We start from the raw sequence: 12938 nt of genomic DNA on the forward strand, positions 1-12938 counted from the left end.
AATAAAACAATTCAATGTTTAAAAAGGCAAAAGACTTCACAAGATATTCACCAAAAATCCAATAGATCTCTATTATTTACAAAAAGAAAAATGAACAAGTTCTGGTGGGGACGTGGAGAATCTGGAACCCCTGCCTGCTGCTGGTACAATGGAAAATGGTGCAGCTGCAGTGGAGGACAGCATGGCAGGTCTTGGAAAACTTAACAGAAAGTCCTTATGACCCAGCCATTCAATATACCCCATTGAGGTGAAAGCAGAGACTCACAGAGATAATTCTACTAATTGCAGTATTACTCACAATAGCCAAAAAGGGGACAATGACACAGACTTTCATGAATGGATGCATAAACAATATAGTGGACAATTAGTTGGCCTTAAAAAACAAATTCCAACATATACTACAGTTTGGATGAACCTTGAGAACATTATGCTAAGGGAAATAAGCCAGTCATATGCAAAAAAATATTATATGACTGCAACAGAGAAAGTCAAAGATGGTTGCCAGGGGTTGGGAGAAGTGGGTAGGGAGAGTTACTATTCAATGGTATGAAGACTGCATTTCAGAATATGAAAGAAAGGTCTGGAGGTGGATAGCAGTGATGGATTCTCAGTATAAATGTATGTGATGCCACTGAAATACACATATAAAAATGGCTGAAAGGGTAAACTTCAGCTTGCATATAATTTACCACATATACATACATGTGTAAAAAAGAATATTGACTCTTTCCTGAGTTTTGCACCATACTTATCATAAATCCAAATTCTTGAATGGATGTCTACAAGCTTGAAAAAAGTAATGGCATTTTATCAAAATCAAGATCCAAATTGACCTAACTATGGTAGACGTCAGTACAATCATGTTTTAGTGCCAGGAAAAATGCACCTATGACCACTCCCAGAATGACTGCCACAGTTATCTTTTCAAAAAGAAAAATGAACATAAAAAAGGTAAGAATTTCAATTAGAGTTAAGATTTTTCATGTCATTTTTTATTATATGACACATGGATATATAATCACATCTCTCCATTTCAATAAACACTTTAATGGTGTGGCCAGAGTCCCTAGGAGAATATAAAGCAGTATATGTTATGAAAATGCTATCTAAATTAGATGGCAAATTAAGGTATCTTTTCTTCAGGGAATTGGCAGGACAACAAGTAGACTACTGGACAAGCTAAAATTACTCTCAGTGTCCACCAGGCACTGTCAGTTAAGGGTCCAGTTCAATTCAAGTACTGAACCCACAAATGCTACTAAAATTAACAGACATGCAGGGATCTGGGGAAGTCATTTGGGAACAAATGAAACTCAATACTATAACAGTATTAAAATGGGAAATAATCTGTGAAGAACATTTATGGCATAAAGGAAAATAAAGTTTAAAAAAAATGAAGCATGATCTGTAATGAATAGTTTGTGGGGACCCTAATCTGGAAAGACTTCCAAATAAATGCTGATGGTTCTACCAATGTGCAATATAAACAGATAAACAAGAGTCTTTACTTTCATACAGTATAACTTTTAAGAATATTCAATCTTTCAGTTTCAACACTCCATATTCTTAGTTTATTTTCATTCCAACTTGACATCTTATACTACCAATAAGTACTAGGATGTTTCCTATAGTTTTCAAAATTCTACAATTATCAGTCAGCTTTCAAACATTTAACAAAACAAAGAATTGCATGACAATATCATGCATACTTTTATGAGGTTACACATATTATTCTGTCTTACATTTAAAAAAAAAAAAGAAAACTAAGCATTAGTAGTGATAATGGCCATATATATGAGCTTTGTGCATCTGGTTTGTTTTAAACAAAAAGATGAAAAAGGAGTTCTTCCAAAATGTTACTCAGTCTTTGTTCAAATATGTTGAAGCAACATTTATCAAGGATGTGCTCTGAGGGATGTCTATAGCTTTAACTAAAAAAAAAAAAAAAAAAAATCTATAGATGTTCAATATGTTAATAGAAACAATGATTCTCAGACAGATTGATAACAATGTCTTCCAAATTGATTTAATCAGGAAAACATTAGCACAATTTATAAACTCTAAATAATTTTATATAGATAATTCATTTATTCTAAGAACTTCCAAATACAACTGGTGGCTAGAGGTCAAGTCTGAATCGTGTAAATAACTAGTTTAAATCAAAACATAGCTATCAGGTAACAGATAGGGTCTTATAAGAAGGAAGCCATAAAACAAATCTGTCTTAATATTTTAACAAATCTATCTTCAAAACTTAGGCAAAAAGAACACTCCAATTTAAGAATCCTAAACCAAAAGGATCATTAAACTATGCTCCACAGGTCAAATGAGGCCAGCTACTGTTTTTTCTTCTGCCCACAAACTAATAACAGTTTTATAAAGCTAAATCATAAAAATACTATGTCTTTTGATATAAGATTTATATGAAATTCATGATCCATGAATCAAAGTTTTAGAAGAACATAGCCAGGTTCATTTTTTATGTATGACCTAAGGCTGCTTTCACTCTAATGTGAGAGGTAACTACCTGAGACAATGATTATATGGACCTGAAAAGCCTAAAATATTAACTATTTGGCGCTTCCCACAAAAGAGTTTGCCTCTTCCTACACAAACATTCCAGCATTTAGAAAACTGTTGAGATTTGTCCCACTAAGCTCAGGGATCTCTAAGAGTTCTCCCCTTATTCTACAGACTACTATTCTCTGAATATTACTGGACTTTCTTTTGCAGAACTGAGTTCACTGATGAGACCAGAAGGCTGAACACGAAGCCTGGAGGCACTGGGCTTCTGTTTGCATCTTAAGGACACCTAGGACCAAATGCACAATCCTGGTGTATTTGCAAGTAGCTATGTCCTAATCATACTCTGTCCAGAACTACTACTTTGAGAAGCAAGTAAGAAACATAATACATAAATCATATGAAATAATGAATGGATTACATCACATTGTTCAAAAATATTTAATGCAGGTTGATAGATCTAAGTCATCTGACATGTTTCCAAATGACATCAAATTTGCTCTGAAACAGTAAAACTTTACCCTTGATTGGTAGGACATAAAATTGTCCATGGTCTGAGAAAAATGACAGATCAAAAGCACAACAAACATTTGCAGAAATTGACAATCTGACTAAAATACAGATGCAGGCAATAATTAAATATGAAAATTATGATGGTTAATGTTAAATAGTCAGTAGTACTTCATTAGAGCCAACAAAGACCATCTTTCAGTACTCAACTGAAACTCAATGACTGATAATGTGCATTTGGTCCTAGGCCTCCTTAAGATGCAGACAGAGGCCTAGTGTCTCCAGGCTTGGTGTTCAACCCCAAACAATCAGCTAAACTGATTTCCTTACAAATGACAGAAAATGAACTGGAAGTTAGAAAAGCTTTGTATGACACAGGGGTTAAAAACAGAAAAACCTTCAAAAGTGATAATCAATAATGACCACAGAGCTAGCCAAAGAAGAAAACTACATTATATCATCCTAGTTAAGAGAGATAACCTGACAGTGAATAGCCTTGTTAACTCTGGTTACTATCTGTGCATAAAATGCAAACCCTTTGAGGTATCTAGTGCTTTCTAAAGTTTAAAATCTCTCAATAAGAAAGGTGAATTATAAGGAACAGCACTTTGCATACAGGATCTTCCACCAGACAGTGGGCAGCCCAGACAATGGTCAGCCTAGACAACCCTCAACTGTATTCAGTAACAGCAAGTTCTCTCACTGCCTCATTTCAAGGGCAAAACAACCCTCTTGCCCCTACTGTCTTTTGTCTCCCATCCCTCTTCTCCCTCCATCAGTGCTTAAATTTTCTGTATAGACCTTTCTGCAATCTGATATATCAATTATCATGTCTCTACCCTCATAACAAATGAATTGCGAGAGAACAGAAATGTTTATTTTTACTCATTTTGTGTACTGCTTTCTGAGTTCCCAAAATGCAACACATGATCTTGTGAATGATTCTGCAAATGAAAGGGGACAGCTATGCAATACCCATACGTATCTGAGACATATTGTCTTTATTATTTTTTTTTTGAGGAATTTTTTTTTCTACTCAATATTACCCATTATAATTTGTCTAAATCAACAAAAATTCTGGGTGAGGTAATCCAAGAATCACTAAGAAACTTTCCCATAAGTAAAACTTGTGATTTTTTTTGTTGTTGTTCTATTGGCCATGATTACATACCAAATGAAGCAAGGATAATAAGTGAATGGAAGAGAATAAACCAATTCCTGAAGTAGATCATATCAAAACCATGTTAATTCTACACGGGTATTTCACAGCATAATCAAAAGAGAATCAGGTCACCTGAAATATGTTTTCTTCAGGATCACTCAGCAAGTTTTTGAGAAAACGCCAGACAATCCATCTGAGCTGATGATAGAAGGAGTGATATAGGTGGTCTCCTTGAAGGCTGAGCTCCTCTTCTTCTGACCACCTGAGAGTTGGTCTAACTCAGCTTTCGTTTCTCTGTGGATGGAGGAGTTGAGGTAAAACTCAACTAATGTTTCTATGACTGGTATTTTCCCCTTGGAGAGCTCTTCAGTCTCCCTGACTTTCAAATAAAAATGAATAAAGAACAAAAGCACTACTATCAGACAACAAGTTATTTAATCCATTTTTCTATGACTCCTTTCTTCAATAACAATTTGATTTTAGAGCTTGAATATAAAAATTACTAGCTTTATTGCCACATTTCACATTAGGAATACACAGGTGAATGAGCTGGGTACTACTATGATTGTAATTACAGATAACAGCAAACTCACTGACCTTTTCCTCCCAACTTGGAACCTAACTATTAAAATAAATATCTTCATACAGAGTTATAATGTTAATATAAAAATCTGGTCCTTTTATTCTACATATTAATGCATAAAAAACTGTTTCTCATTTATAAGTACTATAACAATGAGCATATTTATTTTTAATGGAAACCCCTCCATAAAATCAAAAGTAGCATATAAATGCTCACTCATAAATAAAACAAACAAAAATCCATAGCACTCACAGGTAACAAAGCCTATCTGCTGACTGGTATCAGAACACAACATAAATGCAAATTCACAAAGCCCTGTTAGAATATCTTTCCATATCACAAAACCTCAGCCAAATTGATTAAGCCAAAACTGTGAATCTGAGACTGATGTACCTTCACGCCCTTCTTCCTCTCTGTTTAATACCATAGCAGAAAATTCTCCATTAATGATCTCCAGAAAGAAGACTGCAGGGCTGTTGTACAGCTCACAGGGATAACGTGCAAAAGAAGGCACTCCAACAGAGCCGCGGGCGCTTTGCTCCCATCTGCTTCCTCTTTCGCTTCGCTCCGGGCGGAGAAGCTGAATGTGTAATCAGCAGTGGATTGTAAGTACCCAAGGCAAAGAAAGCTCAGTGTGCCCTGCCTTTTTTTTTTCTTTTTTTTTTGAATATTTTTTATACAGGGAGAGTTTGTGGATTGGGATTGCTGGCGGGGCTGTGGTTTCTGTGCCGAAAATCCACTCCACGGGAGCCGCCATTTGCTTTCTGCTTGCTGTCTTGATGGCTCTGTATACACTGTCCGGCAGCTGCACCTAGAGGTTGGAGCTGGGCTGCGTGCCGAGCCCTGTCCTCCGAAGGCTGGACTGCAGCCTCGAGCGTCTCTGTGGCCTGCTCGCCGCTGCACCTTCGGGCAGAGCCTGCTCTGGGGTCGTTCTGCACCCCCCTGCCAGGGGACCCGTGCTCCGGAGGAGGGGGACGGAGAGCCGCGGCGGCAGCCGCTTGGGCCCCTGGGGCCTGGCACCGGGCTGAAGAGCTGCGGAGGCCAGGGCGGCTCTGCTACGGTCGCAGACAAGCACGGACGATCGTCAGTGCGGCCCAGAGTTTCATTTCTAGAAATCTGGACTGGAAACAGAAGCAGCAGTTTGTATAATCCCAAGAACTTGCTTATACCAGGAAGCTGTAAGGGCAACATGAATATTACTGAGGAGATGTAACATGGTGGCAGGCGCAGAGAGATCAAGTCTCTGACATCTTCAACTGCGCGGGCATAGGGAGCCGTAAACTGTCTAAATGCTGTTTGCTCAGGATCACTAGGCAATGCTGAGCTGACGTGGATCTGGGGTGTACAGGCTGGGCCCCTCAGAACACACACACAGAGCCCGAATCGGAGGCAATTAAGATCCGGTTCGCCTGCTTCATGTGACTCAGCACTAACGATCCCGCTGAAATAATTGGCCGGCCCTTAGGAACTTACAGAGGTAAAAGCCAACCGAGCCTTCATAGGCAGTGGCCACAGGACTGAAACGGGGATTGGGAGAGACAGTCAGGACCCACCCGTTGCATTGGTCATCCGGCAAAGGGAACAAACGGTCACCATTTGCATGGGATATCACCATGGCAGAGAAATGGCGTCACGGGCGGAGGAGATAACTGCATTGAAACCAGCGCGACAGGTGTGTAATCCCCTAGCCATCTCTCTCCACACAGCGGGGAAACCTTAAGGGCCACTCCCAGCTCTCCTGTGAAGGCAATAACCAGACCGAGGGAATCAGGAGTGGCGCGGGACACGCAGCGCGGAACTCCAGGCTACCGCTCCCACCAGTGCTGACAACTGAGGTCTCTTGCACCAGCTACCGGGGGCGTGGCTACAGGAGGGCAAGCAAATTCGCTGGGGGATCTCAGCCCCAAGCTCTACAAACTTAGGGTCTGAGGGAGGCAAACAGGGAGAGTGAGCCCAGGTGTTCATGAAAACAGGGCTCCCAGGAGCAGCAGACCTGGCTTGTAGCCAGGATTGTGGTGAGCACCACAGGTGAGCACGGCCTGGCTTGAGGAAACACAAGACAAGGCCCTAGACACTCAGGATTGGAGACCCGCCCAGTCTAGGAGAAAGAGCTGCTGCACAGTGAATGGTTCCCACCTATTGAGAGGAGAAGCTTGGCCCAGTGGGCACAGCTCCACCTACTGGAAGAGAAGTTAATAGAACTCTAGGACTGCATTTATTATTATTATTATTATTATTATTATCATTTTTTTTCTTTTCTTTTTCTTTTTTTTTCTTCTTTTTCTTTCATTTTCAATTTTTATTTGTTGTTGTTCTTTAATTTTTTTTCAATGTTTCTATTTTTTTTAATTTTTTTTATTTTATTATTATTATTTTTTTTTAATTTTAATTTTCATTTTTTATTATCACTATTATTTTTGTTAAATTTTTTTTTCGTCTTTTCTTTCTTTCTTTATTATCTAATCTTTGTTATTCTTGTTTCTTTTGTCTTTTCATTTCTTTTCAATCTTCTTATTCACCCTTCCTTGAATTCTACCTGCCTACTCTCATTCTCTTTAGTGACTTCTTCCCTTCCCTTCTAATATCTTTCCTCTCAAGCATCAAATAAATCTATAAGAGTAAACAGTAACTCAGCGGTCAAACAGAACAAGAAGTAACATGAGCAGCATAAAAAAGCAAGGAAGAAAAGGAGTACAAACAATGAAGGACAGCCTAAATATTCAGGAGGACCTAGAGTCAGCAGAAAAATGGTCATATAAAGAACTCAAGGAATACCTTAGACAGATGGAATGGAACCTTAAAGAAGATACGAGACAGCAAATCCAAACAGTGAAAGAACACTTTGAAAATGAATTACATAGACAGATAAAAGAAGAAGTTAAGCATCTTTATCAGGAGATTGAGATTATAAAAAAAAACCAAACAATAATTCTAGAAATGAAGGAAACGATAAACCAAATTAAAAACTCAATTGAGAGTATCACTAACAGAGTGGAGCAAGTAGAAGCCAGAACATCAGATAATGAAGACAAAATATATCATCTTGAAAAGAGCCTAGCCAACTCAGAAAGGCTGGTTAAAAACCACGAGAAAAACATCCAAGAGATATGGGATAACATAAAGAAACCAAACCTAGGAGTCATCGGGATAGAAGAAGGTACAGAGATTCAAACCAAGGGAATGAGTAACCTGCTGAAAGAAATAATTACAGAAAACTTTCCAGAAATAAAAAAGGAAACGGATATACAAATTGTAGATGCATACAGGACACCGAGCACACAAAATCACAGTAGACCAACGCCAAGACACATTGTTATGAAGATATCCAATATACAGAACAAAGAGAAAATACTAAAAGCTACAAGAGAAAGGAGGCAGATTACATTCAGGGGTAAACCAATAAGGTTAACAACGGATTTTTCATCACAGACGCTGAAAGCGAGAAGATCCTGGAACAATCTATTTCAAACACTGAAAGACAATGGATGCCAACCAAGAATTCTGTATCCAGCAAAATTAAGCTTCAGGTACGATAACCAAATAAAAATCTTTCATGATAAACAAAAGCTAAAAGAATTTGCAGCCAGAAAACCAGCATTGCAAAGCATCTTGAGTAAAACACTACACGAGGAAGAAATGAAAAACAATAACCAAAACCATCAGTGGGAAGTGCCTCTATAAAGACAGAGGGCGGGGGGAAAGCTAACCATGGAGAAACAAACTAAATAAAAAAAAAAAAAAAAAAAAAGAAGATAAATAATCAAACATGGCTGGAAGTACAAACCATGTATCAATAGTAACTCTAAACATTAATGGCTTAAACTCTCCAATAAAGCGACATAGGCTGGTAACATGGATTAAAAAAACAAATCCAACAATATGCTGCCTCCAGGAGACACATCTGATTGGAAAAGACATACACAGGCTGAAGGTGAAAGGTTGGGAAAAAATATACCATGCACACGGTCCTCGTAAGCAAGCAGGGGTGGCCATCCTCATATCGAATAAAATTGACTTCAAGACTAAATTAATCAAAAGGGATAAGGAAGGACATTATATACTGTTAAAAGGAACCATTCACCAACAAGACATAACAATTATCAATATTTATGCACCAAATAATGGTGCTGCGACGTTCATAAAACAAATTCTCCTCAAGTTCAAGAATCAAATAGACCACAACACAATAATTATGGGTGACTTCAACACACCTCTCTCACAATTGGACAGATCCTCCAAACAAAAGCTGAATAAAGAAAATATAGAACTCAATATCACAATCAACAACCTAGACTTAACTGACATATATAGAATATATCAACCGTCATCAAGTGGATATACTTTTTTCTCAGCAGCACATGGATCCTCCTCAAAAATAGACCATATATTATGCCATAGGGCAACACTCAGTAAATATACAGGGGGGGAGATAATACCATGCATTTTATCTGATCATAATGGAATGAAACTGGAAATCAATGATAAAAGAAGGAAGGAAAAATCCTACATCACATGGAAAATGAACAATATGTTACTGAATGATCAATGGGTTACAGAAGACATAAAGGAAGAAATCAAAAAATTCTTAGAGATAAATGAAAATACAGACACAACATATCGGAATCTATGGGACACAATGAAAGCAGTTTTAAGAGGGAAATTCATCGCTTGGAGGTCATTCCTCAAAAAAAGGAAAAACCAACAAATAAATGAGCTCACACTTCATCTCAAAGCCCTAGAAAAGGAAGAGCAAAACAACAGCAAATGTAGCAGAAGGCAAGAAATAATTAAAATCAGAGCGGAAATCAATGAAATTGAAACAAAAGAAACTATTGAAAAAATTAACAAAACTCAAAGTTGGTTCTTTGAAAAAATAAATAAGATCAACAGACCGTTAGCCATGCTAAGGAAGAGAAGAAGAGAGAGAACTCAAATCACTAACATATGGGATGAAAAAGGCAATATCACAACAGACACTACAGAAATACAGAAGACAATTAGAAATTATTTTGAAAACCTATATTCCAATAAAATAGAAGATAGTGAAGACATTGATAAATTCCTTAAGTCATATGATTTGCCCAGACTGAGTCAGGAGGATACTCACAACTTAAACAGACCAATAACAATAGATGAAACAGAAGAAGCTATCAAAAGACTTCCAACCAAGAAAAGCCCAGGACCGGATGGGTATACAGCGGAGTTTTACAAAACCTTTAAGGAAGAATTAATACCAATACTTTTCAAGTTATTTCAGGAAATAGAAAAAGAAGGAGCTCTGCCAAATTCATTCTATGAGGCCAACATCACCCTGATTCCGAAACCAGACAAAGACACCTCAAAGAAAGAAAACTACAGACCAATATCTCTGATGAACATACATGCAAAAATCCTCAATAAAATTCTGGCGAATCGGATACAAAGGCACATCAAAAAAATTGTGCACCATGATCAAGTAGGATTCATCCCTGGGATGCAAGGATGGTTCAATATACGGAAATCAATAAATGTTATTCACCACATCAATAGACTTAAAAATAAGAACCATATGATCATCTCAATAGACGCAGAAAAAGCATTCAACAAAGTACAGCATCCCTTTATGTTCAAAACATTAGAAAAACTAGGGATAACAGGAACTTACCTCAACATTATAAAAGCTATCTATGCTAAGCCTCAGTCTAGCATCATTCTGAATGGAGAAAAATTGAAGGCATTCCCCCTAAAATCTGGAACAAGACAGGGATGCCCTCTATCACCACTTCTATTCAATTTAGTTCTCGAAACACTGGCCAGAGCAATTAGACAGACGAAAGAAATTAAAGGCATCAAAATAGGAAAGGAAGAACTTAAATTATCACTATTTGCAGGTGACATGATTCTATACCAGAAGACCCAAAAGGGTCTACAAAAAAACTACTAGAACTAATAAATGAATTCAGCAAAGTGGCAGGATATAAAATCAACACGCATAAACGAAAGGCATTTCTGTATATCAGCGACAAAACTTCTGAAATGGAATGAGGAAAAACACTACATTCACAATATCCTCAAAAAAATTAAAATACTTGGGAATCAACCTAAAAAAGAGGTGAAAGATTTATACAATGTAAACTACAGAACCCTAAAAAGAGAAGTAGAAGAAGATCTTAGAAGATGGAAAAATATACCTTGTTCATGGATAGGCAGAACAACATAACATAACATCTTCAAAATGGCGATATTACCAAAAGTTCTCTATAGGTTTAATGCAATGCCAAACAAAATCCCAACGGCATTTCTTGTAGAAATAGATAAAGCAATCATGAAATTCATATGGAAAAATAAAAGACCCAGAATAGCAAAAGCAATTCTAAGCAGGAAGTGCGAATCAGGCGGTATAGCGATACCAGACTTAAAACTATATTACAGAGCAATAGTAACAAAAACAGCATGGTACTGGTACCAAAACAGGAGGGTGGACCAATGGTACAGAATAGAGGACACAGAGACTAATCCACAAAGCTACAACTATCTTATATTTGATAAAGGAGCTAAAAGCATGCAATGGAGGAAGGATAGCATCTTCAACAAATGGTGTTGGGAAAACTGGAAATCCATATGCAACAAAATGAAACTGAATCCCTTTCTCTCGCCATGCACAAAAGTTAACTCAAAGTGGATCAAGGAGCTAGATATCAAATCAGAGACTCTGCATCTGATAGAAGAAAAAGTTGGCTCCGATCTACATATTGTAGGGTCGGGCTCCAAATTCCTTAATAGGACACCCATAGCACAAAAGTTGATAACAAAAATCAACAAATGGGACTTACTTAAACTGAAAAGTTTTCTCTCATCAAGAGAAACAATAAAAGAGGTAAATAGGGAGCCTACATCATGGGAACAAATTTTTACTCCTCACACTTCAGATAGAGCCCTAATATCCAGAGTATACAAAGAACTCAAAAAATTAAACAATAAGAAAACAAATAACCCAATCAACAAATGGGCCAAAGACCTGAACAGACACTTCTCAGAGGAGGACATACAATCAATCAACAAGTACATGAAAAAATGCTCACCATCTCTAGCAGTCAGAGAAATGCAAATCAAAACCACCCTAAGATACCATCTCACTCCAGTAAGATTGGCAGCCACTAGGAAGTCAAACAACAACAAGTGCTGGAGAGGATGTGGGGAAAAGGGTACTCTTGTACATTGCTGGTGGGACTGCAAACTGGTGCGGCCAATCTGGAAAACAGTATGGAGACTCCTGGGAAAGCTGGGAATGGAACCACCATTTGACCCAGCTATTGCCCTTCTTGGACTTTTCCCTGAAGACCTTAAAAGAGCGTACTACAGGGATACTGCTACATCGATGTTCATAGCAGCACAATTCACAATTGCTAGACTGTGGAACCAACCCAGATGCCCTTCAATAGATGAATGGATAAAAAAAATGTGGCATTTATACACCATGGAGTATTACGCAGCACTAAAAAATGACAAAATCATAGAATTTGCAGGGAAATGGATGGCACTAGAGCAGATTATGCTTAGTGAAGCTAGCCAATCCCTAAAAAACAAACACCAAATGTCTTCTTTGATATAATGAGAGCAACTAAGAACAGAGCAGGGAGGAAGAGCAGGAAGAAAAGATTAACATTAAACAGATACATGAGGTGGGATGGAAAGGGAGAGAAAAGGGAAATTGCATGGTAATGGAGGGAGACCCTCATTGTTATACAAAATTACATATAAGAGGTTGTGAGGGGAATGGGAAAATAAACAAGGAGAGATATGAATTACAGTGGATGGGGTAGAGCGAGAAGATGGGAGGGGAGGGAGGGGGGATGGTAGAGGATAGGAAAGGTAGCAGAATACAACAGTTACTAATAGGGCATTATGTAAAAATGTGGATGTGTAACCGATGTGATTCTGCAATCTGTATTTGGGGTAAAATTGAGAGTTCATAACCAACTTGAATCTAATGTATGAAATATGATATGTCAAGAGCTTTATAATGTTTTGAACAACCAATAAAAAAAAATTTAAAAAAAAAATTAAAAAAATAAATAAATAAATAAATAAATAAATAAATAAAAAGAAGGCACTCCAACAACTCAACCCAATGGTCTTTGAAAGTAAAGAGGACTCACACAGTGTGAGACAGGTGAGACT

The 12938-nt window shown here is 37.6% G+C and overlaps 1 pseudogene; it reads right to left on the reverse strand.

Annotated features, from left to right (window-relative positions):
* LOC124102951 (broad substrate specificity ATP-binding cassette transporter ABCG2-like) overlaps positions 1–12938 on the reverse strand; it is a 42650-nt pseudogene that overhangs the window by 11443 nt on the left and 18269 nt on the right.

Source organism: Marmota monax, unplaced genomic scaffold (genome assembly GCF_021218885.2).
Source record: "Marmota monax isolate L192 unplaced genomic scaffold, Marmota_monax_Labrador192_F-V1.1 WCK01_AAM20220418_F8-fsc00478, whole genome shotgun sequence".
Lineage (NCBI taxonomy): Eukaryota > Metazoa > Chordata > Mammalia > Rodentia > Sciuridae > Marmota > Marmota monax.